At 40.9% G+C, this 26,943-nt stretch overlaps 1 protein-coding gene across 10 annotated transcripts in view; it reads left to right on the top strand.

Annotated features, from left to right (window-relative positions):
- The first annotated feature begins 650 nt into the window (after positions 1–650).
- The window catches only part of LOC146407043 (uncharacterized), a 118,063-nt gene continuing 91,770 nt past the window's right edge, over positions 651–26,943 (top strand). For 9 of the 10 annotated variants that reach the window (XR_014822390.1, XR_014822394.1, XR_014822388.1 and 6 more), the window contains exons 1-2: positions 651–815; positions 14,315–14,535. The gene's annotated coding sequence lies outside the window, so the exon portion shown is untranslated. The remainder of the gene's footprint in view (positions 816–14,314; positions 14,536–26,943) is intronic. The other variant, XM_084986894.1, reaches the window with a different exon arrangement.

Genomic DNA, 26,943 nt, shown 5'->3' with positions numbered 1-26,943 from the left:
AGATGGATCGTGACCATTGGACAGATGGCACTCAGAAAAGAACCATGGTCTGATGAGAAGATAAACAATGGGCAGGAGAATGATGACCTGGGAGGCTTTAACCAGCTCATGAATCCTCTCTCATCCTCCCCCTCAGCTCAGGTGAAGGCTATGAATGAGATGCTGGCTGTATCTTGTAGTAGAAGAGGCTAAAAGCCTCTGGAGCCTTTGGAAATGGCTCTGCAGCAGCTCTGGGTTTCTGGGGTCACTCCTTGGTCTGTTAGCTGTCCACCTTCTCAAACAAGTGACTCCACCATGACTTTCTCCCTCTCAGCCCCTCCTGCCTCCTACACAGTGAATAACGGCAGTGCTGAGCTTCATGGCTCAGAGAGTGTTTACCTCTCCCAGGAGACAGATCTAGGTGTGATGGGCACTGCTGTTCTCATATCTATCAGGATCCTCCAGAAAGTGTGTTTACAGCCTGGCCCAGTGCTTCTCCAATGCTAAAGTACATGAGAGTCACCTGGGAATCTTGCTGCAAAGGCAGGTTCTGATTCAGCAGCTGTGCTGAGATTAGCTGAGATTCAGAATTGTTAATGAGGCCCCAGGTGTTACGGGTGCTATGGCCCATGAACCACACCTTATAAAAAGAGCCTCAGCCCACTGCCTTGGGTGTCACAGAGTTTGCATTGAGCTGTGAGGGGGAGGAGGTCATTTCTCCTCCACTGCTAGCCACCTGTCCCCACAGAGCTGTCCTTGGCTCTGTTCAGACCCACAGTGGACTTGGCCTATGTCTCTGGGACCACCAACAAATGAACCCGGGCTTGAGGAAATTTGTAAGTGCAATTTCTCCTTTTTTCTTATTGGCACGGAGAAGACAGGGAGGGTGCTCGTGGGATTCACCCACTTAGCAGAGTAGAGTAGATGAACCCGCAGAGAAATCAGATTTCCAAATGACTTTTGCTTATGACCTGATTCTTGTCTTTGCAAAAAGTGAGGGAAGTGAAATCCTTTCCCCATCCAGGCACTACCTCCTTGCTGAACTCTGCTTACGAAAAGAAAAAAGAAAACAAAAAACAAAAAAAACCCCTCAAACTTGAGGATTTGGACAAGGTACATTTGACTAGCAAAAGAAATGATAACAAAGGTTTTCTAGGAGGTTTACATTTAGGTTCTGCCCGAGGGGAGTTCTTTTTTATCACCTGAATGTGTCACTTTAATTTGATAAACAGCAGGAGAGGAGAGACTGATATGGAAAAATACTTAAAACTGTGCAATGCTTTACTTAGTTCTGGCACAGTGGTTTCTTTCAAGAAGGAGTTTTTATTTTCAGTTCTGTCGTGTCAAGTTTGTTCAGGGCAGCAAATGTATTGTGTCTGTTATACTTAGTAGGCATTCTGCTGGGTGCTAGGCACACAGAGGTAAGTGTCCTTGGGGGGAACCTGGCACCATGTGTGGGACAGACAAGCAGAGAGAGGTTCTTTGTGGTGCTGTCGGTGTAATGAGGTAAGTGCATGGAGTCTGAAGCACAGGTGAGATCTCCTTAAGTAGCCTGGAGGTAGGGAAGATGGAGCAGGCAGGACTCTGAATGAATGACACCTGCTGAATCTAGAGGCTCAGGTAAGAAGTTTTAGTAATCTGAGTCCTGAATACTAGTCCCTGATTATTTCTGGTTCTTATCTCTTCAGCACACAATAGAACAGCATGTCCTCATTCTCTTGAACTTGGGTGTGGCCATCTGCTGTGCGTGAGCCAATGAGATGTGAGGGACAGTGAGGTGTATCAGTTCTAGATAGATCTAAATGCCAGGTGCATTTGACCATTTTCCCTCTCACTGCTACAGAAACTGCGGAAACATTATCTTTAAGATAAAGCTGCCATCAGTCTAAGTTCTTGAGTGATGACAATGAACACAAACAAATCTTTGTTGTTGAAAGCCATGAAATTTCAGTGGTTGGTATGGTAGCACAAGGTAGCCTGTCCTGACCAACCCAGAAGGGCATTCTGGGCAAGGGATTTTATCTGCAAAGGCTAAGAGAAGGGCAGTGTCTTTGATCTGGAAAGAGCAAATGGTTGATAACATCAGAATATGTTGTGCAAACTGGTAGATGGGGGTGGAGGTGGTGCTTAACTTGGGTCTCAGGATAAAGAAGACTTGGTTGATGCAAGCAAATGGTTGGTCAGATGAGCTTATTCCTTTTCCCTTCTAACCAAAGGCTTTGATTTTTACCTAATGGAATGCAGTTAATGAATTTCTCTAGGAACAACTTTCCCCAAATTTTTAGACATCGTTGAATATCCTCCTCTGGAAAGCTATGTCATTTTTTAAAACCTGTTTTATAGTACTAAACAGCATTCAAGGTGTTTATCTTCACTAGACAAAGTTTTTTTGGCAGTAAACATTTGTTTTCCCAAGATCCTTTACAGTGCCTAGGAGTGGAATAATGTTTCTCAAATAAGTGAAAAAAACAAAGCTGCTTTGTGGGCATTCACACCTCTTCTGCTTCTTTGGCCTCACCTGTCTCCCTGTCCATAGGCTGCATTGCTTGTCCTAAGGCACCCCACGTGACTCCCTGTGACCCAGTTCACTCTGCTGCCAACCTTAGAACTTTAGGCTTTTACTGCTACTGGACCATATTCTGCAGTTCCCAAGTACCTACTGAAAAGGCTAAAGAGACAACCTAAGCAAATCTAATTGGCCTGTGGCTTACATGGTAGTTCAATTCTCAAAGCATATGCTTGTGGGATGTGTGCTTCAAGGTTACAGCTTGAGTGAACCTGGGGTTTGTATCAATTCATATATGGAATTGGAAGGCCCCTTTCTTCCCCTTCTGTCTTCTGCAGTGTTCTTAAATTCTTTGGTTCCCTAAGTCCTCTTTTCTTACTCATCTACTTGGAAATACAGGGTTTCTCTCAGAGTTGTAGCCACCATCACTATTATACTTGGAGAGCACTGAAGAGGAAAACAGAAAAATAAGAATTATCTGCAAACTCTTTGCACAACAGGGACCTATTTTCCTAATTCCTGTTTAGAGAGATGGGCTTTATCTCAGGATTTTTAGCTGTTCATGCTACAGTGGTGATTGTGTGATTGGCTTTGGGGAAGGCTGGTAGAGGAAAAAGAGGAAAACAGTAAATATTTTCACCACACTCTACATCTTTTAATGAGCCCCTATTGCCAATATTTTCATCAGAAAGATATATCTATCTATGCATAAATATTTTTGCCTTTTTAGGGCCACAGTCACAGCATATGGAAGTTCTCAGGCTAGGAGTCAAATCAGACCTATAGCTGCCGGCCTACACCACAGTCACAGCAATGCAGGATCCGAGCCGTGTCTGCAATCTACACCACAGCTCATGGCAGTGCCGGATCCTTAACCCACTGAGCAAGGCCAGGGATCAAACCCGTGTCCTCATGGATGCTAGTCACATTAATTATCCACTGAGTCACTACGGGAACTCTCAAAGGTTGTTTGAGTTTTGTTGTTGATGTCCATTGTGCACTTTGCCTATTTGGTTTTCCTTTGGGTCAAAGCCAGAAGACACAGGAAGGAAAAACAAAAACGTAAAGCCAGGAAACTCATTGTGCCATTAGTTCTTTCAGTTCTCACTGCCTCCCCAATTCACCTACCTGCCTCTGTTTAGAGAAGCTTCACTTCTATTTTTCTTGCCAGGTCCTCTTGTGGTTGTTTACTTTTGGTGGAGAGATCACACAGTTTATGGGAGGATGCATAGGAAGTCTGCAAAATGGAACATAGATGGGAACGGATGAAATGGTCTGGTTTTAAGGAGATCAACCTGGAAATTCCAAGCTGCCCTGGGATTTCTAAAATGATGAATATCTAAATGAGGGGAGGGAAGGGGAAGAGAGATTTTTGGGAGGGGAGCTCCAGAAGTACATGGTATGGATAGTGTCCAGAGGGAAAGTGGAGGAGGAGGAGGTCCTAAACTGTAAAAATACCCCATAGCTGAGTGCTCTCTTTCAAAAGCCTGAAATGTAGTTTTCTTCCCCTCAATCACCAGCATCTCAAAGGGCTTGGACTCAAAAGTCAAAGGCCTATTTTTTCAGTTCCCTGCACAAAGCATGTCAAGGCAAGGAGCTGGGTAACTCTGGCCAGTTGCCAATGTTCTGTGCCATGGTCATGGGCATGCCTAGCCTTGGCCTTCTATCTCCCAAAAGACTATAGAGCAAGGGGCACTAGACATTGGGGTGAAGAGGAAAAAGGACACATATCCTGGAGCCAGCAGATGTGAGGTGCGGCTGTTTACTGTCTGGGGAGGCTTGGCCTGGCCCCTCTCTAGCCAAGCCTCTGCTGCACTCTCTGCAAAGTGGGAACAGTGATGCCCACATTGAAGGGCTGTGGGAGTAAATGAGATTGTGTGGAATTACTCCTGACTGCTGACTCCCCTCTACCCTCTGGCTCCAAATGAGACTTACCTTAGAGATGACATTATTGGAAAGAGATTTTTATCTTCAAGTGTTAAACCCTGCCTGTAAAGTATTGCATAGTAAACACCTAAACGTGCTCTTATGGAATAGTAAAGAATGATTCAAAATCAACACGTATCATTTACATAAAACTGGTGTTTAAAAAATGTTGACGCTACCTAAGGTAGAAGAAGCGAAGGCATTCCCTGTCTCTATTTTATATACATTGTTAATACAATTTCTCCTCTTTAAAAGATTGAAATGAATAGGGCTGAAATCACTGATAGTTTATTTTCCTATTGTAAAGGACTGACTGACTTTGGGTTATTCAATGTTTAAAACAAAGTCATAACTCTTTGCTTTATTTATTCAGCAGGTACTGAATAAATATTTGTTAATTAGTGACCAGTATCTCAGTTTTGATTGCTTTGTAAATGAAATTCAGAGGCTCCATTCAACTCAAAACATTAACATGAAGAAAACAAAAGAGGCTAACAGGCATGAGTTCATTAAATTTTCTATTTCTTCTCAGTTTTGGTCACTTGACAATTCAAAATTTCTCAGCATAATTGCTAACTTGCATCACGATTAAATCCCTGATATTTAATCCCTCAGTTGTTTTTATAATTCCACTTCCAGCCAAGCAGTCAAGACCAGGTCTGGCAGTTTACAAATTTTAGACAAGTTCACTATAAGAAGGGTGGATGGCCTGCAAAACAAGTAATTTATCCCTATTTCCAGTCTTTACCTTTTTTTCTTTTTTGATGACATGTCATCTAGAAAGATGACGCTAGAACTTTGAGCAGACAGGGAGTATGGGCCAGCAGTGAAGCCTAACAGGAAGTGGGCTACAGGGGAATTGGAAGAGAGAAGGAAGGGCATGAATTATCACTGAGTTCCTGCACCTGTAGCTTTTGGTACTTTATCTCCTGGACTTTTCTCCACAACAACCTTGTGAGGAAATAATTGGTATTTCTTGAGGGCTTACTCTGCGCCCAACCCCTTACAGTCATTATGACGAATCTTCAAAACGACCTATGCTGTGGTATTACATGCATGTTAGAAGTAAACCTTGGGGGTTGACTATCATCACACAGCTGCTTAGAAGTGGAATCAGAATTTAGAGGCACTTAATCTAACTTCAAAATTTGAACTTAATTTTTTTCTCAAAATAAAAATACATTTTTCTTAATGTCTGCTGATGACAAAAAAATCAACCCAGGAAAACTCTCAAATATATAATTTTTGAATAGGTAATGACGTCACGTGCTAAGAAAAGCAAAAACTCTTTAAAAGAGAAGCCCTGTCAATCTACCCACTATTTCTGGTGGCTGTTACGCGTGCATGATGTATTTATCCCTTTTGAGTACTCACAGCTGCAGAGACACACTATCCCATATTACGATTCTCTCCCATCACCTCACTTAACTACATCTTAGTGATGTTTACAAATCAGAGCATGTGGAGTTTTAAGTTCTTTTAAAATAGTGGCATTATGCTCCACCTTACTAATTTTTCTAAATTATTTCCATAATTGAACAAGTTCCTGCCAGGCACTAAGGTGGTTCTCAAATGTTTTTGGCCCCTACAGACAATTGTGAAATAAATCACCCATCACATGGGTCATGTGTCCTTCCCTACGGGTGCTCTTTAAAATACATTGCTGAATCAAAGGTGAAGGGGAGAGCTCCCATTCTGGCTCAGCTGTTAACGAAACTGACTAGCATCCATGAGGATGCAGGTTCGATCCTGGGACTTGCTCACTGGGTTAAGGATCCAGCATTGCAGTGACCTGTGTTGTAGGTCACAGATGAGGCTCGGACTCTGTGTGGCTGTGGTGTAGGGTCTGATTGGACCCCTAGCCTGGAATGTCCCTATACTGCAGGTGCAGCACCAAAACAAAACAACAACAACAACAAAATGGAGGAAGTTAATTCTGGTACATACTGACCACTTTTCCTCTCACCCACAAAGTTTAAGATGCCTGCTTCCCTATAGCCTTGCCAATAGCTTTCATCAAAACTGTTGGAATTTTCCCAGTCTGATAAGTAAAAACTGTTAAGTCAGGGTAGTTCAGATGACTTCTCTTTGAAGAAGAAAAGTTGATCATCTGGACATTTGAAAGACATTTGTATTTCCTTTTCCTTGCATTACTTATTTATACCCTTTATCCATTTTTCTACTGGGCATTCTTTACGTATTAGGGAGTTAGCCTTCTTTGATAGAAGACTTCTTAGTTTCTCTTGTTTGTCCCTATGGAGAAATATCTACTTTGAGTCAAGTTTACCAGTCTTCTTTTTTATGACTTCTAAATCTGAGTCCTAACTAGAGAGATCATCTTCACTCCAAGGTTACAACACTTGCATGTTTTTGGCTTTTGTGGTTTCAGGGTCTTTAAATCTTTCATCCATTTGGCAACCATGCCACTGCTTCTGTTGATGCATGCATCCAATTTTACATATTTCTGGGTAGTTCTCCAATTATCCCCATACCATTTATTGGATCATATCACGACTAATTTGAGATGTTGTCTTCAACATACTGACTTCAATTCTCTCTATAGCTATGTCTGTATATATCTTCTACTTCCTCTTCCCTTCCATCAGTCTATTTATTACTACCATATTGTTCTAATATTTGAAGGTTTTAAGCATGTTTTAGGAGTTCCCGTCGTGGCGCAGTGGTTAACGAATCCGACTAGGAACCATGAGGTTGCGGGTTTGATCCCTGGCCTTGCTCAGTGGGTTAACGATCCGGCGTTGCCGTGAGCTGTGGTGTAGGTTGCAGACGCGGCTCGGATCCTGCGCTGCTGTGGCTCTGGGGTAGGCTGGCAGCTACAGCTCCGATTAGACACCTAGCCTGGGAAACTCCATATGCCGCGGGAGCGGCCCAAAGAAATAGCAAAAAGACAAAAAAAAAAAAAAAAAAAAAAGCATGTTTTAACATCTAGTATAACTACTTGTACCTCCTCTGCTCACCACAACTTTTCTTTTTCAGAGTTTTCACGGTTATTCCAACTGATGTTTTCATATGAGCTTCAGAATAACTATCAGGGTGACTTTTTCTCTAACCTTTGGGGTGTTTTAGTTGGGTTATATTAAACTTAAAAATTAGGTTATGGAAAATTCATGTTATTATCAGGGTGCATGTTTCCATTTTCTTGAAGTCTTCTTCAGTCTTCAGGAGGATTGTAAATGTTATGATCCGTAAAAATTCTCACTAATTCCTGTCTTGGTGGCTATGTTCATGTAATCTTTTTCTTAAATTATACCATCTATATAGTTGGTATGTGTGAGTGAAAGCTAATGTTTTTATTTTTTATTTTATTTCATTTTATTTTTGTCTTTTTGCCTTTTCTTGAGCCACTTCTGCGGCATATGGAGGTTCCAAGGCTAGGGGCCTAAACGGAGCTGTAGCCACCGGCCTACACCAGAGCCACAGCAACTCAGGATCCAAGCTGCATCTGTGACCTATACCACAGCTCATGGCAACGCCAGATCCTTAACCCAGTGAGCGAGGCCAGGGATCCAACCTGCAACCTCATGGTGCCCAGTCAGATTCGTTAACCTCTGCGCTACAACAGGAACTCCAAATGTTTTTACCTCTGATACCTTTCTGAATTCTCTTACTGATTATGGTAGCTTTTAGTTGGGTTTTCTTGTTTTCCAAATATATTGTCATAGCACCTGCAAAAATAATTTTTTATGCTCATTTCCAGCTTAATTATGGTTTTCCTCTTATCCAGTTGCAATGCCTATACTTCTGACATGACCTCGAGTTTTATTTTTGACTTTGGTGGGAGTATTTCTAGTGCTTTCCATTAGGCACAATGCTTTTTTGGGGGTTACAGTAAAAGTATTTTATCTTGTAACAGACTCATGTATCTAACATTATTTCATTGCAACTTATAAAAATCAAGAATGAATACCAAATTTTGTCTGTAATGCATTAAATATATATTTTCCTTATATAATCTAAAATATAAGAAATTTTGTCATAAATTTATAAAACTGGGATTATGTGTATATGTGTGTGTATTTATATATACACACAAACGTGTGTATATGTATGTATAAAATATGCACATACATTTACCTGTATCTTGTATTTCTCACCATAAAGTATTTCATGGACTTTTCCAGTTACCTCACATAGATTTAGCTCATTTTTCCAATGGCTGCATAATCTATGGTTTGCATACAATCCATTAATTCAGCCATTCCTGTGTAATAGGTATTCATTTTTCCTTTTGCCCTCTAGTATAAACAAATCTGAAATAATCATCCTTGTATGTATAGTGCTACGTAATTGGTCCTTTTATACCTAAGGATAATATTCCTAGGGATGAGGATGCCGAGTTGAAGGTTATCTATGATTTCAGTAGGCACTTTGCTATACTATTCAAGATCTTAGAGCTAGAGCTGAGATTCAGTGAGAGCTCTGATAAAGCTCTCTAAAACAAACTGCTGCCGAGATGAGTGCCAAATAGAAGGGAAATCATAAAAATGACTGTGTTCATAGTGAGATCCCTGCTGTGCATCATCTAGTGGACAGAATCCAAACATCAGGATATTCACTAAAGAGAACCCTTACCCCACAAGCATTTGTCTTTGTGAATCTTTGTAATTAGATGGGCTTTTGTTTCTGTGACCTTAGATGAGAAACCTTGTTTCTGTTTTCTTGGCTGGTAAATGGGAATAACAGGGCATCCCTTATAAAAAAAATTATTGGGGTATAGTTGACTTACAATGTTGTATTAGTTTCGGGTGTACAGGAAAGTGAATCAGTTATACATAGACATGTACCCATTCTTTTTTTCCCATATAGGTTATTAGAGAATATTGAGCACATTTCCCTGTGTTACACAGTAGGTCCTTGTTATCTATTTTATATACAATAATGTATATATCCATGGGGAAGGATAAACTCCCCTTTGGTAACCCTAAGTTTGCTTTCAAAATCTGTGAGTTTGTTTCTGTTTTATAAATACGTTCTTTGTGTAAATCTTTGTGTAAATTTTATTAGATTCAAAATATAAGTAATATGTTTCTGTCTTTTTCTGACTTCACTCAGTATGATCATCTCTAGGTCCAAAATCAGCCTTACTCGGGGGGGAATGGAGGTGAAGCAGTGCTTGTCCTTTGGGGAGGTTCTGGAGAACAATCTGTTTCCTTTTCTTTTTTCCCTTATAAAAGCTGCCTGCCTTCCTCTGCTCATGACCCCTGCCAGCAAAGTATATCAACTCCAACCTTGGGTTCTATTGTCACATCACCTTTTCCTTCCCATGATGCTAATACTCCCCTCTTGTAAGGATCTTTATGATTCCACTGGGTCTTTGTAGATAATCTAGGGCAGTCTTCCCAACTCAAGACTCTTCCCCTTAATCACATCTGTGAAGTCCCTTTTGCCATGGAAGTGACTGAGTCATAGCTTCTGGGGTTGGGATGTGGGGCATCTTTATAGGGGTGAATTACTCTGCTGACCACAGGCAAACATGCAAAATTTGAGACACCCATATGTCCATTTTCTGCTCTTTGGAGAGAAGAGCATGTGGTTTCTTCATGCACCTTCTCTCTGCATCCCTAATAATGTTTTGGCTTAGCTAAATCCTCCTCTCCTGCCCGCAGAGAAAAGAAAGGATCTGTTTTGTCGCCTCCTTTTTTGATTTCAGAGAGACAGCAGCAGGTGATGGCTTGAAGCGAGGTCTTGATTTTCTGCTCAGGAATTGAACCTGGGCAGCGTGGATGAAAAACCAGGAATCCTAGCCACTATACTAGCTAGAGGCTGAAAGCAGAATTGCCCTCAATCTTACCCCCTCTTGAAATCAAGAACGTTTCAAGGAGGCAAAGACTGCAAAAATAGGTATAAGGTTTATTATTAGATACACAGTACAACATGTGGGAGAGCACACAGAGGTCTATTTATCTAAGGCAGAAGCAAAGCAGTAATACACACCTAAAGGCGGGAGGGTGCAGGCATCCTCCTCAGTGACAAGCACACCAGAGAGGTGACTTAAACCACTTATTACGGGATAGTTCTTCTGATTCTTTGTCTTCCTTTAGCCAATTATCTTGTTTTATCTTTCACACCTGACCAGACCTGGGGCCCTCACCTGATCTGCATGCACATATTTTGGCCAAGATGGATTCCAGAGCAAAGCCTGGCAGGAAGGTTATCTAGACTTAATTATGGCCTGGCACCTCCTCCCTTTTCTGACCCAGAGAGGTCTCTCTTGGCATGTGTAGTTGGGGTCTCCCTGACCCTGATGATAGGGAGTAAGTGACCTCTTTGTTCTTTTGTCCAAGCAGGGCTCAGCCCCTCTTTTGATCCTGTCATAACCATTGTTTAACAGTTTACAGAAGATAAGTACCGGTTATTTGCCTTGTGCCTATTGTTATATTGATCCTAAAGTATAGATAGGTGACTGGTTGTAAATGTCTGTCTCGTAGCCCACCTATCCCCTTCATCGGGAAGTGTAAATTAGAGGCTAGTTGTACCTATCGCCTGCTTCAAGAGGTGTAAATAAGAGGCTAGTTACAGATGTTTATCCTGGAGCCCTACCTTTTGCCTCACTTACTGGAAGAGGGAAGGTCTGGGAAGAAGATGGTCCCTCTCCTTAACCCTTGATGCCAGAAGTGGCCACATTTAAGTCCTGGGTAGCAGAAATATTTTCACTGTCAACTCCCTAAAATAGAAAGACAAAGAAGCAAAAGGAAAATGAGAGACAGGGAAAAAAAAAAAAAAAGGCTTTTTAAATTATAGATGAAAAAGAACCTGGATTTCAAGAGGGTTTCTAGGAAAAAAAAAAAAAAAAATAAGGCGTAGATTCATTGATTCTGCCTCAGGGATTTTTTTGTTACGCAATTCAACCCCAGGTGTCTCTCAAATGCAGTTACCTCTAGAAAGCTCACAGGCAGGGTAGGGAGGGTATATGTCTCCAGAGCACCTCTGCTGATTGAGGCAGGGTTTAAAAATAGCACCCTGTCCCTGCCTTCACCTCTAGGGAAGATGACTTCTCTGTTTCTCTCCTTGCCTCAGCTTGCTGGAATAGACCCTGATCAGTTGGGGGGCCTAATGAGTAAAATTCTGGGAGAGAGAAGATTAAAGAGTGGGAAAGGAAAAGGAGTATAAGAGAAAGAGAAATCTCTGGGCCCTAGCCCTCCCGCACATGTTGAAAACATCTTATAGACTGACCTTAATTACAACTCTGTATCTTGAGGAAGAAATTAAATAGAATTGCCAAAACCATAACCTTCCTGAGAAAATACTTGTTCTGTGGCCTTTCCCGAACAAGTATCCCTGCATTTACTAGCAAAATAAAGAAACACCTTATTCCCCCCACCCCCAATGTAAAATTTTCACATTTTCTTGAATTTTTTTTTCACACATTCCAAGTCCTGTTTCCCATGGCCCTTTACCCTGCAAAAGGGTGTGGACCTGTGCCTGTGTGTAAGAAATGAAGACAAATTAATAAACTAGCAAGAGGATTGGAGGGCAAGTTGTAAAAGGAGGGTGAAGAGCTAAATTTATATAACCTAGAAAAAGAAGGCTCTGGAGGAACATGATAAAGTTATACTTCACAGAAACAATATAAATGAAGGGAGGGAATTATTCAGAGTCTCAGAAGATGGCAGGACAGAAGGGCTGGCCCCAAGCCAAGGCTGGGGAGTTGGGAAAGGGAGTCATAATGGATGATCAAGGCAGGAGACCCGAGGGAGCTTGAGATGTAGGGACAATGGCTTGCTGCCCCTTTGCCTGGCTTCCAGTTCATGTCTGATGGACTGAGGGATCCGGGAAGGTCACATGATCGTCTGAGCAATTCCACGTGGAGCTTTGCTGCCCACAGCTCCCTCCTGGGCTGGGAAAGACTCTGGCTCAAGTAGGGACAGTGGGGTCAGGAAGAGGGCTTTTGTCTCCACTGTGGACAAAGGTGCTCCCAAAGTAAGTTGTCAGACTTCCCTCCCTAAACAAAGAAATAATTGCCAGTGTAACACTCTAGTGACTTGAGTTCATTTTTATCTTCTATCTTGCTCTGTTTAATTTTTGATCAATTGCAGCTATTTTAATGCTTGTGAAGTTTTCTGTCTAGCCAAAAAAGGAGGACAACCCTTGTTTTACTCAGAGCTTGATAGCACGGATGTCTGCTGGCTGATTAAAGGGGCTCAGTGCTGCCAATGCCTGAGGGGCATTGAGTGGTGAATGGAAGGCAGGAAGTTGGGGCTCTACTTCTTATTCTGCCATCCCAGTTATCTGTAGAGGCTGTGATACTCTGATTTATATTAAGACGAATATTGATTTGTGGCACAGAGCTCCAAAAACCTTTGGAATTTCCTAAAGGAAGAAAGCCATAAAGGTGTTTTTGTTATGTTAATGAGATGGCTTTTGGACTCCAATTTAGGATAGGGGCTGGTTGTCAGGAGACACAATCTTGTAATTAGAGGGTTGGAAGTTGCAGTCCTACCCCTCATTTCCAGAGAGGGACTAGAGGTTGAATCAATTGCTAATGGCCAATGATCTAATCAATCATGATGAAGTAATGACACTTCTATAAAAACCCCAATACCCAAAATGGCAGGGCTTGGAGAGTTTCCAAGTTGGTGGACACATGAGTGCCCTTGGCGAGGACATGGAAGGTCAGAGCTGTTTGTCCATAGCTTGCCCTCGCATCTCTTTTGCCTGGCTGCTCCTCTTATAATATAAACAGTTTTGAACTGGCTGTTCCTCTTACAATATAAACAGGTATTTTTGGTTTGTTTTTTGTTTTTTTGTTTTTTGTTTTTTTTGTTTTTTGTCTTTTTGCCTTTTCTAGGGCTGCACCCGTGGCATGTGGAGGTTCCCAAGCTAGGGGTCGAATTGGAGCTGTAGCCACCAGCCTATGCCAGAACCACAGCAATGCAGAATCTGAGCCACGTCTGCAACCTACCCCACAGCTCACAGCAACGCCAGATCCTTAACCCACTGAGCAAGGCCAGGGATCGAACCTGAAACCTCATGGTTCCCAGTCAGATTTGTTAACCACTGCGCCACAATGGGAACTCCAGCATAAACAGTTTTGAACTGGTTGTTCCTCTTACAATAAAAAAGTGACCTTGTTAAAGTAAAAATGTTTCTTTGAGTTCTGTGAGCTTCTCTAGCAAGATAATCAGATAGCAAGGAGAAAGTTTGGAAACCTCTGACTTAGAACCAGTCATTCAGAAGCACAGATAATCTGAGCTAGTAACTGGCTTCTGAAGTGGTAGGGGGAGGGGCAGTCAGCTTGTGAGATCTGATGCTCTCTCTGGATAGTGTCTGAACTGAGTTGAGTTGTAGGACACCCAGTCTGTGACCTAGAGAATTAGTTGGTGCTCTGTTGGGGAAACCCTCAGAATTGCTGTTGGCCTTGAGAATCCCACCCCTCACTCCTCTATTGGAACTGGTAATAGAACACTTTTGACTGTAACAAAGTACCACCAATTAACTGGATGAAAGCAACAGCCTTCATCTCAGTTTCTGTGGGTCAGGAACCTGGATGTGGCTTAGCTGGGTCTTCTGCCTCTGGGTTTCTCCATAGCTGCCATCAGGGGGTTAGCCCAGAATCTCTAGATGACTATCACCAAGGTTGGGTGAGGGCAGGATCTACTTTCAAGCTCATTCATCAGTTGGGGGCAGGATCCAGTTCCTCATGAGCTGTTGGCCCAAGACTACAGTTCCTTCCTTGGTATTGACCAGGTACCACCCTCAGTTCCTTGCTACATAGATGTCTCCAATTTGGGAACTTTGTTCATGAAAGTGAACAAGGCAAGACGGCAAAAGAATGAGTGTGAGGGTACAGCAAGAGAGAGTGCAAGAAAGACAGAAGTCAGTTTCATTTAACCTGTCCTGGGAAGTGACTTCCTCCCCCTTTTCCTGTGTTTTCTTTGTTAGAAGCAAGTCACTGGATCCAGCCGTCACACAAGAAGCATATATTACCTAGGGAGTAGACAGGAAGAGCTAACGACCATTGGAAGCATTTTGGAAGGCTGGCGAATACAACCTGCTCCAGATGAAGTAGTCTTGGGTCTGGGTTTAATACCATAATACAAGGAAAACTTGAAAGGTGGCTGAACTATATCAGGGTGGCAAATCCAATGGCCTGAGGGAGTCTGGTAGGTCACATCAATCCGTATGATGGGTCACATATGAGATGCTGGGCATGAATAGGAGGACTCCTGACCTTGCTCTCCTAGGCCGTGATGATACTCAAAATCAAACCTCTGAAAAGGGTAGTGCCAACCAGAAAGGATATCTCAGCCCAGGTCGTATCTGCAGGTCACCAGTCTGACACAATTCCAGCTATAGCATATTGTTCTGAATGGATGGCACAGAGTAGGGAGACTGTATATTTTTTTCCCTCATGCTCTCTTATCAGTTGGAGCATCTTCTCTCTGGCCAAAGTTAATGGTACAGACTTTTGTGTAGGTCATAATTCCTAGTGGTTGTTGGGGCTGAACAGCAATAATGACTCTAAAGAGGACGTTTTCATCAAAACACAAGAGTGGTTCTTGCTGAAACAAGTGAACATTGGTTATCCAAGGGAAGGGAAGATGGCTTCCTGGTTCTCCTGGTCCATATCCAGACCTAGTCATACTATTCACTTCAAACTAACCAGCAGGGGCATTGTCTAAAGTAAGGTCGAGTTGAGGGATGATAGAATGCCGAAGGAATGATAATATATCAAACAAATATTGGGTACCTTCTCTCCCTGGAGCTACATTAGCTCTGAGAATTTCAAGATGAGTAACACCTGCTTGCTCAAGTTCTATTGTGTGGAGGACACACTAACAGTACAGAGTGACCCTTGCCATGGTGATAGGTAGATGGGGGAGAGGACAACTAGGTCTATGTGGGGTAGTTAGTGAAGACCTCAAAGGGGACATGGATGGGTTTCTCTCTCCAAAAGGCATAATCCACAGCTCCCACTTTTGCTTCTGATGTCAATGTTTTACACGGGGGTTTATATCTCGTTAATCCCAACAGGATTACAGAAAGACACAGGTATTATTCTGCCTGATAGGGCTGAGCAGGGACCCTACAATATAAAGTGAAAGACCCCTAAATCCCATTCGAGCATTTAACAAGATCCCAAGGTAGGGGTATAATCCATTTTCTGGCAGGAGTTGGTTTGTTTAGCCCTGCTGTCTTCAAGTAAAGAGTTGGTTTGAAATCATATTCCTCATGGTATTTATACATTGCTGCTTTGAGATGAACTATCACTGGAGTGGCTAGTAAGAAAAACAATTAATATGGCACTGTCCTTTTCCAGATAACATTTTAAAAAATTTCTTAAGTGATAGCAACATAGAGGTCTGAGTTTAGAAAGAGGATACATTATATTATTTCATCAAGTCTTAAATGGCCCAAATTCAAAGTTCTTACAGGGAACATCTAAATATTACTGAAGCACTAAATCCAGGATAAAGAAAAGTTGCTTATATGGACTATATAATTACTCAATCTTAGATCTAGGTCACTTTCTCTTCTTTGACTCTGCTATTTGAAAAATGTAAAAAAAACAAACAAAAAAAACCCAACAACAACAAAAAGGAGGTGGTATTCTTTCTCCCCGTCCCCCTTTCCTCAATTCTTCTTAACCCAGGTGTTATTTGTAAAGCTACTGTTTGTTGTTAGCTATCTGATTATTTCCAAAAGAAAGTTCATACTAAAATTTATAGGAAATGGCTTCAATTCCCTGCCTTGCTTTTTTTTAATCAATGAATCCAATGAGCTGCTTTTCTGTGATCAGAGGGAAGGAAAAAAGTTCTGTGTTTTTATTCATCTGGGAGCTGTATAATCAGTCACTCTTTCTATCAGCCCTGAAAAGCAGTTCAAACAGCATCTATTTAGATTGGAAACCAATTAAATAATTATCAAAAGCGTCAGGAAGACAGCAAGGATAAGACTCAGAGGAGCACATGGAATCTAAAAGGAAAACATAATTGCTGTCTTGAATTTTTCCTTCTGTCTGCTTATTAAACCATGAGCTTCTATTGACCTCTGCACATCAAATGGGGCCTTGGGCAGCTCCTCTTGAATGCACCAGCTTCCCTGAGTACAAAGGGATTTTCCTGAAGTTTTGCAGGCTTAGGAGATGTGTTTTTTTTTCTTTTCCTCCAGTTAAGCTGCCAGGCCACTTCTGAATGATGTACAGAAGTGAGTCCTTGGTTCAGATTCTGGCTGCCTATATATACAGAGCTTGCTCTTTTGAACTCTGCTGACCACACCCACTGGTCTAGCTTGATGGAGCTGTCGCCTCCAGGATGCTTGGGTAGAAATGGTAAATTTGGTCCTAGTTTTTTTCTTCTCTTGGAATCCTTTTCATTCTATTTCTGCCTGACCAAAGAAGCAGATCATGGAAAATCTCAGCCAGTACCTTCTGAAAATGAACTAAAAACAGCCTCTTCCATCCTGTTCACCTGGATGGTGATTCTCAGGGGCTACCCCCAAGAGCTGGCCATTATCTTGCCGCCTCCCCATTAAGGAGACAGAAGGAATGCAGTGTGCAGCCATCCTGCTGCAAACAAGCCCCCCACATTCACCCTTGCTAGTGAAACAAATAGTCAGCAATGGGCCTATTCAGTGTGGGTTTGGAATTCATCATCTGTCTGTGAAAGTGGGAAATCTCTGAGGTGGCCCCACACAAAAGGATGCAAATGACAACAGGTCAACTGCAGATGCTGAATAATGGAGTGGGAACAAATAGTATTCAGAGCTTTGTGTTTTTGTGTCTACCACAAATGGTGCCTCATTCTTCCCACATCATTGTCAATTTTGACCATTTCTATTTTCATGTCCAAGGGAGGCCTGAGAGGGGCATCTGGATTGATTCTCACTTGGAGTTTTTGGCCATTGGATAGCAGTGGGCCTCTTCTATTTCTTTGTAGAATAGTGACATGTGTCTGTAAAGCTTGGTAACAGTCACCCCACCCTGCCCTATGTCACAGAGACGGCTATATTTTCATGCTGAGTAGAAGTGATGGCATTGATGGAAGAGTTTGCAGAAGAACTTGAGATCCTAAACAGAGAAAGTGTAGGCTTTCCAGAGTTGTCACTGACCTTGAGCTTGAAGACAAAAATACTAAATCTCTGATTTTTATTAAAATGAGACAATTCTCTGATGTCAGAAACCAAGGGGAAATGTATATACTAATACATACTTCCACCTCTCACATCTATACATGTGAGGAGGAAGCAAAGACTACCAGTTCGGAGGTCCTGCCACCTCTGAAATGTAAGAGGAGAAGAGTGCAGATAGAATAGCACTGAACTTAACAAAAACTCCATCAGTGTAGGGACTGGATTTCTTTGACATGTAGTAATGACATGGGGACTGTGATCCAAGGAGTCATCTAAGAGCTCATTGTATTATCTTATTTGACGCTCTTAATACTGAGAGAAACATGCTCTAATTATCCCATTTTTCACATGAGAAAATCAGGTACAGGGTGCTCAAATAAATTGTTCAAAGACAGAGATAAGCATGGAAGAGCTAGCCGAGGGCCCCAGAAAAGTTGCTCCAAGCCTAGCTCCCAACCACGGAATCTTATCAGTTATAACTAGAAAGAGGCAAATATTGATGGAAAATGAAAAGCTACAGGAGCCCTGTTTTCTATTTCTCCCTGGTAATAAAAATCTGGAAGTAGGTTTATTTTATGTTTCTCCCTGGTAATAAAAATCTGGAAGTAGCCAATTCGGGGTTGGTACAGCTACTCTCTGTCATAGGGGATCTGGTTCCTTCTGACAGGGTCACTGTTCTCACTTCCTGCCTACCTTTGATCCTTCAGTTTACTTTATGATGCAAGAATGTTTTTAGGTCCTCAGCCATTGCATCAAATTCCAGGAAGCAGAGAGGAAAGGAGAAAGGCCAAAATATACTTGAGCAGCTAGCTGTCTGGTCCTCCCTTAAGGAGCGTTTCTGGAATCCCCACCTACCCACTTCCACTTAGGCCTCATTGCTTAGAACATAGGTGGTGACATGACACTCTGCAAGGCAGTGGAGCATTCGACTTTTGGAGAACATTCTGACCTTAAAGAAAGTTCAAACTTCATTTGCAAAGAAGGGGAGAATGGATATTGTTAACCTGGAGGATATGCCAAAGTTTCCATTGGGCTTAACTTGAGATTTACATACACCAGCCATGTAGACTGGAGTTCCTCTCTGCTGCCTACTTGTTTCCTTAATCCTCTGATTATCATGGGAGCCAAGGAGCCTCTGGGGAATACTTCATAGCATGGCCCAAACTGAGCTTCAGACATAGGTCAACTATCATGGCCAGTGCTTTGGCTGGGAGTAGGTCTGAAGGACCTCAGGAGCTTCTCAGGAAATGAGGACTCACGAAGAGGAGGAAGGCCTCTGTGAGCCTGTGTGTGAGGAGAGCATGACTCTGAGGAAAGCTTGGCAGCTGGTATGAGGGCCTCTTGCAGTCACCTACTCTGTGGCTTTGTTCATCCTGGGAGTCTTAAGAGGTTTTTGTGCATAAAGTCAAGTGTGAATATATTATTACACTCCAGAACATATCTGAACATGAACAGCTTTACTGTGTAGCTGAGTGTAGGGCAGAGGGAGGGAGCTATTTCCTATTTCCCAAGTTGCTAAATTCTTTTTTTTTTTTTTTTTTCTGTTTAGGGTCATACCCGCAGCATATGGAGGTTCCCAGGCTAGGGGTAGAATCAGAGCTACAGCTGCTGGCTGACACCACAGCCAAGGAAATGCATGATCTGAGCCATGTCTGCAACCTATACCACAGTTCATGGCAATGCTGGCTCCCAGGCCCACTGAGCAGGGCTGTGGATCAAACTTGCATCCTCATGGATACTAGTGAGATTCGTTTCTCATGGGCCACAACAGGATCTCCTCAAGTCGCTGAATTCTTGAGATGACTTGAGGATTAAGCACACAGCAGCCAGGGTTATCTACAGGGATGAGCACCCATGGTGGCAGACCCAGAAGGTAACATGGTAGGGATCAGAGGGACAGGGATGATGTCCACTGAGGGATGTAGGATGATCCTGGGTCCCTTCCAAGTCCTTGGCAGGGGGTTCTTTTTATAGGGCTGGAGATGATGTCTTGGTTGGGATATTAGAGTTAGTAACATTAAGATTTAACTACTCATGTCACTTATGCATAAACATACTGGGATCTAGGGATATTGGAGTTACACTAAGTTCATACAGGCTTCAGCTGAGTTATGTTTTCTTCAAACACCAAAGCCTGAGGCTGGAACACAACTCAGGTGGAATTAAGTTAACCTCCCCTCTTTTTCCTCCTAAACTCCCCTGCTCAGTTGTATCCAAATTTAAATGGAAAGCTATCCATAGAGGAAAAAATGGGAGAAGAGAGAGAGAAAAGCAAGACAGCAAGAATGAAAGGCAAGAAATATGAAGGAAGAAAGGGAGAAAGAAAAAAAAGGCGAAAAGTGATGGGAAAAGATCCAAACTCTGAAAATCGAAATCAACAGAACTAGTGGTTATGGAAATAATAAAAGTACTGAAGGTCTTTTATTTTCTGGATGGCACTTACCTAACTTGTGAGAAAATGGACTGTAGTCAAGCATACTCACATTCTCACAGGTCAATTAGTGACATTGAAATACTAGGCAGTACAGAGTTGAAACCTTACTCCTTCTCAGGTGGGGCTCAAACTCAACTAAAATTCAGACTGGGACTTAAACCTACAATCCCATCCCTGGCTTAGGAGAGGACTCAAACCAACTGTCTTAATTAAAACTGCTCACTAGCCATTAGGACTTACTTAAGCTCAGGTTCTTTCATCTCATTGCAGAAAGAATTCAGCATGAGGCAAACCGGCAAGGAGTGAGTTTATTAGTATGGGATACATTTGAGAAGTACAAGTGGGCTGGCAAAGGAATACAGCAGCCCCAAGAACAAAGAGAGCTACATTTTTATCATCAAAGAAAAAGTGGGATGAGAAGAAGACAATCTTCTTCCTCATTTTGTGTAGACATCAAGGCTTTCATCATTTGTTGTCCCTTTGGCCCTCTGTGGTCTAACCAGGACTGTTAGGGCGATATTTAAATCATCTGTGTATTAGCAAAAAGGTGGTAACATATACTAAAGCATGATAATTCATCTCAGATTTCAGTATAAATGTCCCCTTTCACCTAGTTCTTTTTCCCCCTTTTATATATATGCCTGTCTTGGCTACATGCAGAGAAGCTACTCTTCAGGGATCATGGACTTCCTGAGTTCATGTAACAAGATTCAGACCCCAAGTATATTGTCTTGTGTTCTAACTAACAGGATTTGTGGCTTGAATGTGTCTGACATTTGAATATGCCTAGTCATTATTCAAGATTGTGTAGATTGTTGATCAGTTACTGGATTCTTTTCTTGAGTGGTCATTAACTTAGAACAGTCTCCCAAACTCCCTTAAAATTCCCATTCTGGAGTTCCTGTTGTGATACAGTGGAAATGAATCCAACTAGTATCCAGGAGAATGTGGGTTTGATCCCTGGCCTCTTCAGTGGGTCAGGGATCCAGCGATGCCCTGAGCTGTGGTATAGGTCGCAGATGCAGCTTGGATCCTGCATTGCTGTGGCTGTGTGGTAGGCCAGCAGCTCTGATTCGACCCCTAGTCTGGGAACTCCCACATGCCATGGATGCAGCACTAAAAAGCCAAAAAAATAAAATCCCATGGAAATTCTAAACTGACTATTTAATTATCCTACTCGATCCTTATCAATTTGATGCCTGTTGGATGTTGGAGTTTCATGACACTGGGGCTGTAGTTGAAGAGTATTAAATGAGTTCTGGCTCTTAGATCCCACCCCAATATCTTAGGGTCCCAACTTACTCCCCTGAAAGAGCTATAACTACTCTTGCCATGCTGAGCTCACAAGGATATTATGAGTCCAATTAGGAAGTGGTGGTTAAAGCACTTTATAAACTTAAAAGTTTCATAAAGATAACAGTTGTTTAGCAGAGATTTGCAGCCACAAACTAAGTGCAATGAGGCCCAGTTCCTTAGCCTTTGAGGTCAACTGATAAACATTTTCACATAAGGATTTTATAGGCTCTACCAAAATAAAGGAACAAAGTATGATTTCTGACAGTGCCACATTCTGAGGGAAAGGTAGTATTGGGGACAAAGAAAGTGGCCATATGTATTTCAAGCCAGTATTTCACAGTAATATCCTCTGGACATTTTAGAGTTCCTCATTTCAGAGACTCTCAACAATATTGTACGGGATATCTCTAAAACATGCATATATACGCACAGATTTCTGATTCCAAGAATACTCCTTTAGAGAGTTCCTGTTGTGGCTTAGTGGGTTAAGACCCTGACTAGTATCCATGAGCATGCGGGTTTGATCCTTGGCCTCGCTCACTGGGTTGAGGATCCATCATTGCCATAAGCTGAGGCATAGGTTGCAGATGCAGCTCAGATCTTGAGTTACTGTGGCAGCTCCAATTGGACCCCTAGCCTGGGAACTTCCACATGCCACAGGTCGGACCCTAAAAATAATAATAAAAAGAATGATAAATTATTTGGACCAAGAATTTAACTTAAAAATTTTTTAAATTCTTTAAAATATCAAATGGCTCATATGATATAAAGGAACTACCAGGGTACAGTTTAAGTGAAAAGTGAATCTTAAAAAAAAATAGCCTGAGCATCAAAACATCAAAGTCACTTTTCTAGGCTGTAAAAATTCTGGCCATTTAAAAAAAAAAAAAGTTCTGAATTGAGAGGGATAAAAGGTAAGTTGGCCACATCCCTTTTGGACCCCAAGTAAGTATGAACTGGAAGTAAACTCTAATCACCACCACCATGACTACCTCCTCCTGCTGGACTACTGCAGGAGAGAAAGCCTGATGTTAGGGCAGGAGGAAAAAAAGGGAAAAAATGTCCATAACAAGTTGTGCCTACACCCCATCCATGCACAGATTTGCAACAAGTTGATCCATGGAACCTCAAGTCATAACATTTTAAAAGGACTGATGACTGATAGCACTTCCAAGAAGAAGCAAATAAAATTTTAAAAGAAGACACTCATTCTAGGCTTGGAAAAAAAAAATCCCCATAGGAAAAAAAATTCAATTGTTTTTGGAGTGGACAAGCAATGGGATCCTGCTGTATAGCATGGGGAACTATATCTAGTCCTAGTGATAGAATATGATGGAGGATAATGTGAGAAAAAGAATGTGTGTGTGTATATATATATATATATATATGTGTGTGTGTATGACTGGGTCACTTTGCTGTACAGTAGAAATGACAGAACATGGTAAATCACCTATAATGGAAAAAATAAAAATCATAAAAATTAAAAATTTGGGGCACAGTCAAAAATAACTAGGCACCAAGGAAATAAAGAATAATAAGTGAGAATCAGAAACACAGCAAATGAGAGAAATAGCCCCGAAAGACTTCATATATTGCACCTATAAATCATTGTAAGCATAATTACTTTATAATCAATGTATAAATAAAGATAAAAGATTTTTTAATAGAAATTTCTAAATTTATTATAAAAAGCAACCTACCATGTCAGGAAAAAAACCACAAATAAAACTTCCACACAGAAAAGACAAAATTTAAACCCTTAAATAATGGGTGAAAAATCACAACTGAAATAAAACTGTGAAGAAATGTTCCAGAGAGCAGTGCCGAAAAGAAAAAAAAAAAAAATAGGGAAGAGAGTTAAGGAGAAATAGGAAGGATAGAGTGAGAAAGTGTAACCCACGCTTCACCAGTGCTTAAAGGAGAAGAGGGAGATAATGGAGACAGGGCAATACTAAGACCTAATTTTAAAGAAATTTCTCAAACAATGCTGCCAACCCAAATTTTCAAAAAGCCCAGAAAAATCCATTGAAGAATTGATAAATTTAAGAATCTCTGTATTTAGGTTTACCGTGGAGAAACTGCAGAAGACCCAAGATGAAAAGACGCTCTTAAGCCAGCTGCTGCACTGAAGGGTGGGATAAGGGAGGGCAGCATCTTCAAATAAACAACAGTTAATGGCCACAAGAGAAGTCAAAAAGTCAGTGCAAAAGTATCTCCAATGAACAGAAAGAAAATACCTCCAGCCTGGAACAGTAAATAGTATATAAGAATCTCTGAAGACTGAGTGAGGGTAATAAACATTTTAGACAGACAAAAATCACCATTCAAAATTCTGAGTAAAGGAAATTTTTAAAGGAATTTTGCTTTTCACTGAGAGATGGTTGACACATAATACTGTGTTAAAGATGTAAAATGTCAGAGTTCCTGTCGTGGTGCAGTGGTTAACAAATCTGACTAGGAACCATGAGGTTGTGGGTTCAATCCCTGGCCTTGCTCAGTGGGTTAAAGGATCCGGCATTGCTGTGAGCTGTGGTGTAGGTTGCAGACGCGGCTCGGATCCTGTCTGGCTGTGGCTCCGATTCGACCCCTAGCCTGGGAACCTCCATATGCCACGGGAGCGGCTCAAGAAAAAGGTAAAAAGACAAAAAAAAAAAAAAATGTAAAATGTGTTGCTTTGTTACATTTATATATTGCCATATTATTATTGCCATAGCATTAGCTAACACCTCTATCATGTTATATAATCAGTGTTTCTTTTTTTGTGGTGTGAACAAATTAAGATCTACTCTGTTAGGAACTGTGAAGTTTATAATATATTAGTATTGACACTAATTACTTTGCTGTGCATTTGATCTCCAGAATCTATTTATCTGCTAGCTATAAGTTTGAACAAACATACCACCAATTCCTCAATCCCGTCCAGCCCATGGTAACCACCATTCTACTACCGTTTATGAATGTGACTTGAGTTACCACCTGTATGTGAAATCATACAGTATTTGTCTTTCTCTGGCTTATTTCATTTGACATAATGCACTTAAGGTCCAACCATGTTGTAGCAAATGGCAAAATTTCCTTCTTTCTCATAGCTAAATAATATTCCATTGTATATATGCATGAATATGTATACATACATATGTACATATATAAATTCTTTATCCATTCATTCATTCATTGACTAGATGTTTCCATATCTTGATTCTTGTGACTAATGCTGAAATGAACATGGATGTTCTAATATCTCTTCAAGGTAGTGACTTCATTTTCTGTGGAGATACACCCAGGAGTGGGATTGCTGGATCGTATGGCAGTTCAGTTTTGAATTTTTGAAGTACCATACTCTTGTCTAGATGTTTGTACCACCTTACACTCCCACCAACAGTGTATAAGGGCTTCCTTTTCAGCACATCTTTGCCAACATTTGTTATCTCTGGTCTTTTAGATGATAACCATCCTAACAGATGTGAAGTGATATCACATTGTGGCTTTGATTTACATTTTCTTGGTGACTAATGCTATTCAGCATCTTATGTAACTTTTGGCCACTTGTATGTCTTCTTTGGAAAAATGTCTATTCAGATCCTATGCTCTTTTTTAAATGAGACAATTTGCCTTTTGGCTACTGTATGAATTTTTTTATATATTGTAAATATTAACCTGCTAGCCTGCATATGGTTTGCATATATTTTCTCCCATTCTGTAGATTACCTTTGTGACTTATTTTTTCTTTTGCTATACAGAAATTTCTTAGTTTAATGTAGACCCGCTTATTTACTTTCACATATATTGCCTATGTCTCATCTAAGAAATCATTGCCAAGACCATCAGCAAGACCATAAAACTGTTTGGGGTCTTATATTTAGATCTTTGATCCATTTCAAATTAATTTTGTGAGAGGTATAAGAAATGGGTCCAATTTTATTCTTTTGCATGTGGATAACCAGTTTTCCCAAAACTATTGATTGAAAAGATACTCCTTTACCTATTGTGTGTTCTAACATTCTTGTCAAAACTTGGCTGGACATATATGCATGGATTTAGGTGTAGGCTGTCTATTCTGTTTTACATGTCTATCGTCCAGCTTTTTTTATGCCAATGTCATACTGTCTTGATTACTACAGTTTTAAAATACGGTTTTATAATATAGCTTTAAATCAGATGACGTGATATTACCTGTCTTGTTCTTTCTCATAATTGCTTCGGCTACTTGGTGGTCTCAAGTGGTTCCAAACTTTTTTTTCTCCATTGGAGAATAGTTGACTTACAAAATTGTATTAGTTTCAAACATATAGCAAAGTAATTCAGTTAATCATACATCCATTCCTTTTCAGGTTATTTTCCCATATAGTTTTTACACAGTATTCAGTAAATCTCCTTGTGCCATTCCGTAGGTCCTTGTTACTCACCTATTTTATATGTAGTAGTGAGTATATGTCAATCCCAACCCCCTAATTTATCCCTTCCCCACGTTACCCTTTTGGTAACCATAAGTTTGGTTTCAAAATTTTGGGTCTGTTTCTGCTTTGTAAGTTCTTTTGTATCATTTTTATTCCACATATTTATGATGTCATGATATTTGTCTTTATCTGGCTTCACTTAGTATGACAATTTCTAGGTCCATCCATATTGCTACAAATAGCATTATTTCATCCTTTTTTGGTGTTTTCTATTTCTGTGAAAAATGTCATTGGAGTTTTGATTAGGAATGCATTGTCTGTAGATCACTTTGGGTAATACAAATTTACAATATTAATTAGTTCAGTTCAAGACCATGGGCAACTCTTCCATTTTTTTTGTCTTCTTCAATCTCTTTAAATAATGTGTTACAGTTTTCAGTAGACAGGTTTTTCACCGCCTTAGTTAAATTTATTGATTTTGATGTTATTACAAATGGGATTCTTTCATTTCTCTTTCAGATAGTTAATTGTTAATATATAAAAGTGCAACTGATTTCTATATGTTGAATACTATAATTTTACTGCATTCATTTATTAAGGGTGTCTTGGTGGAGTCTTTAGGGTTTTCTATGATAAGATCATGCCATTTGCAAAGAAATGAATTTTTACTTATTTCTTCCTGATATGGATGCATTTTATTTCTTTTTTGTTGCTTAATTCCTCTGGATAGGACTTTATTTAGTATGTTGAACAGAAATACTGATAGTAGGCATTCTTGTTTGGTTCCTGATGTTAGAAAAAAAATAATTTTTCAGCATTGAATATGATATTAACTGTGGGCTTATCATTTATGGCCTTCAGTATGCTGAGAAATATTTTTTCTCTTTCTTTTCTTTGGGGGGGATAGGGGGCTGCATCTGCCACATGGGAGTTCCCAGACTAGGGGTCAAATCAGAGATGTAGCTGCTGGCCTACCTCACAGCCACAGCAACACCGGATCCCAGCTGTCTGCAACCTATACCACAGCTCATGGCAACAACAGACCCTTAACCCACTAAGCGAGGTGAGGGATTGAACTTGTATCCTCATGGATACTGATTGGGTTTATAACCCTCTGAGCCACAATGGGAACTCCTCAGGAACATTTTTTTCCTAAACCCAACTGATTGAGCATTTTTACCATGAAAGGATGTTTTTTGTTTGTTTGTTTTTTGTCTTTTCACCATTTCTAGGGCCACTCCCACGGCATATGGAGGTTCCCAGGCCTAGGGGTCGAATCGGAGCTGTAGCCGCCACCCTACCCAGAGCCAAGC

The sequence above is a fragment of the Sus scrofa genome, chromosome 1, assembly GCF_054392235.1.
Source record: "Sus scrofa isolate SSC_HxYL_T2T_F1_AM1 chromosome 1, Sscrofa_HxYL_maternal_Yorkshire_Landrace_v2.0, whole genome shotgun sequence".
Lineage (NCBI taxonomy): Eukaryota > Metazoa > Chordata > Mammalia > Artiodactyla > Suidae > Sus > Sus scrofa.
This window is presented reverse-complemented; position numbering and strand designations above follow the sequence as displayed.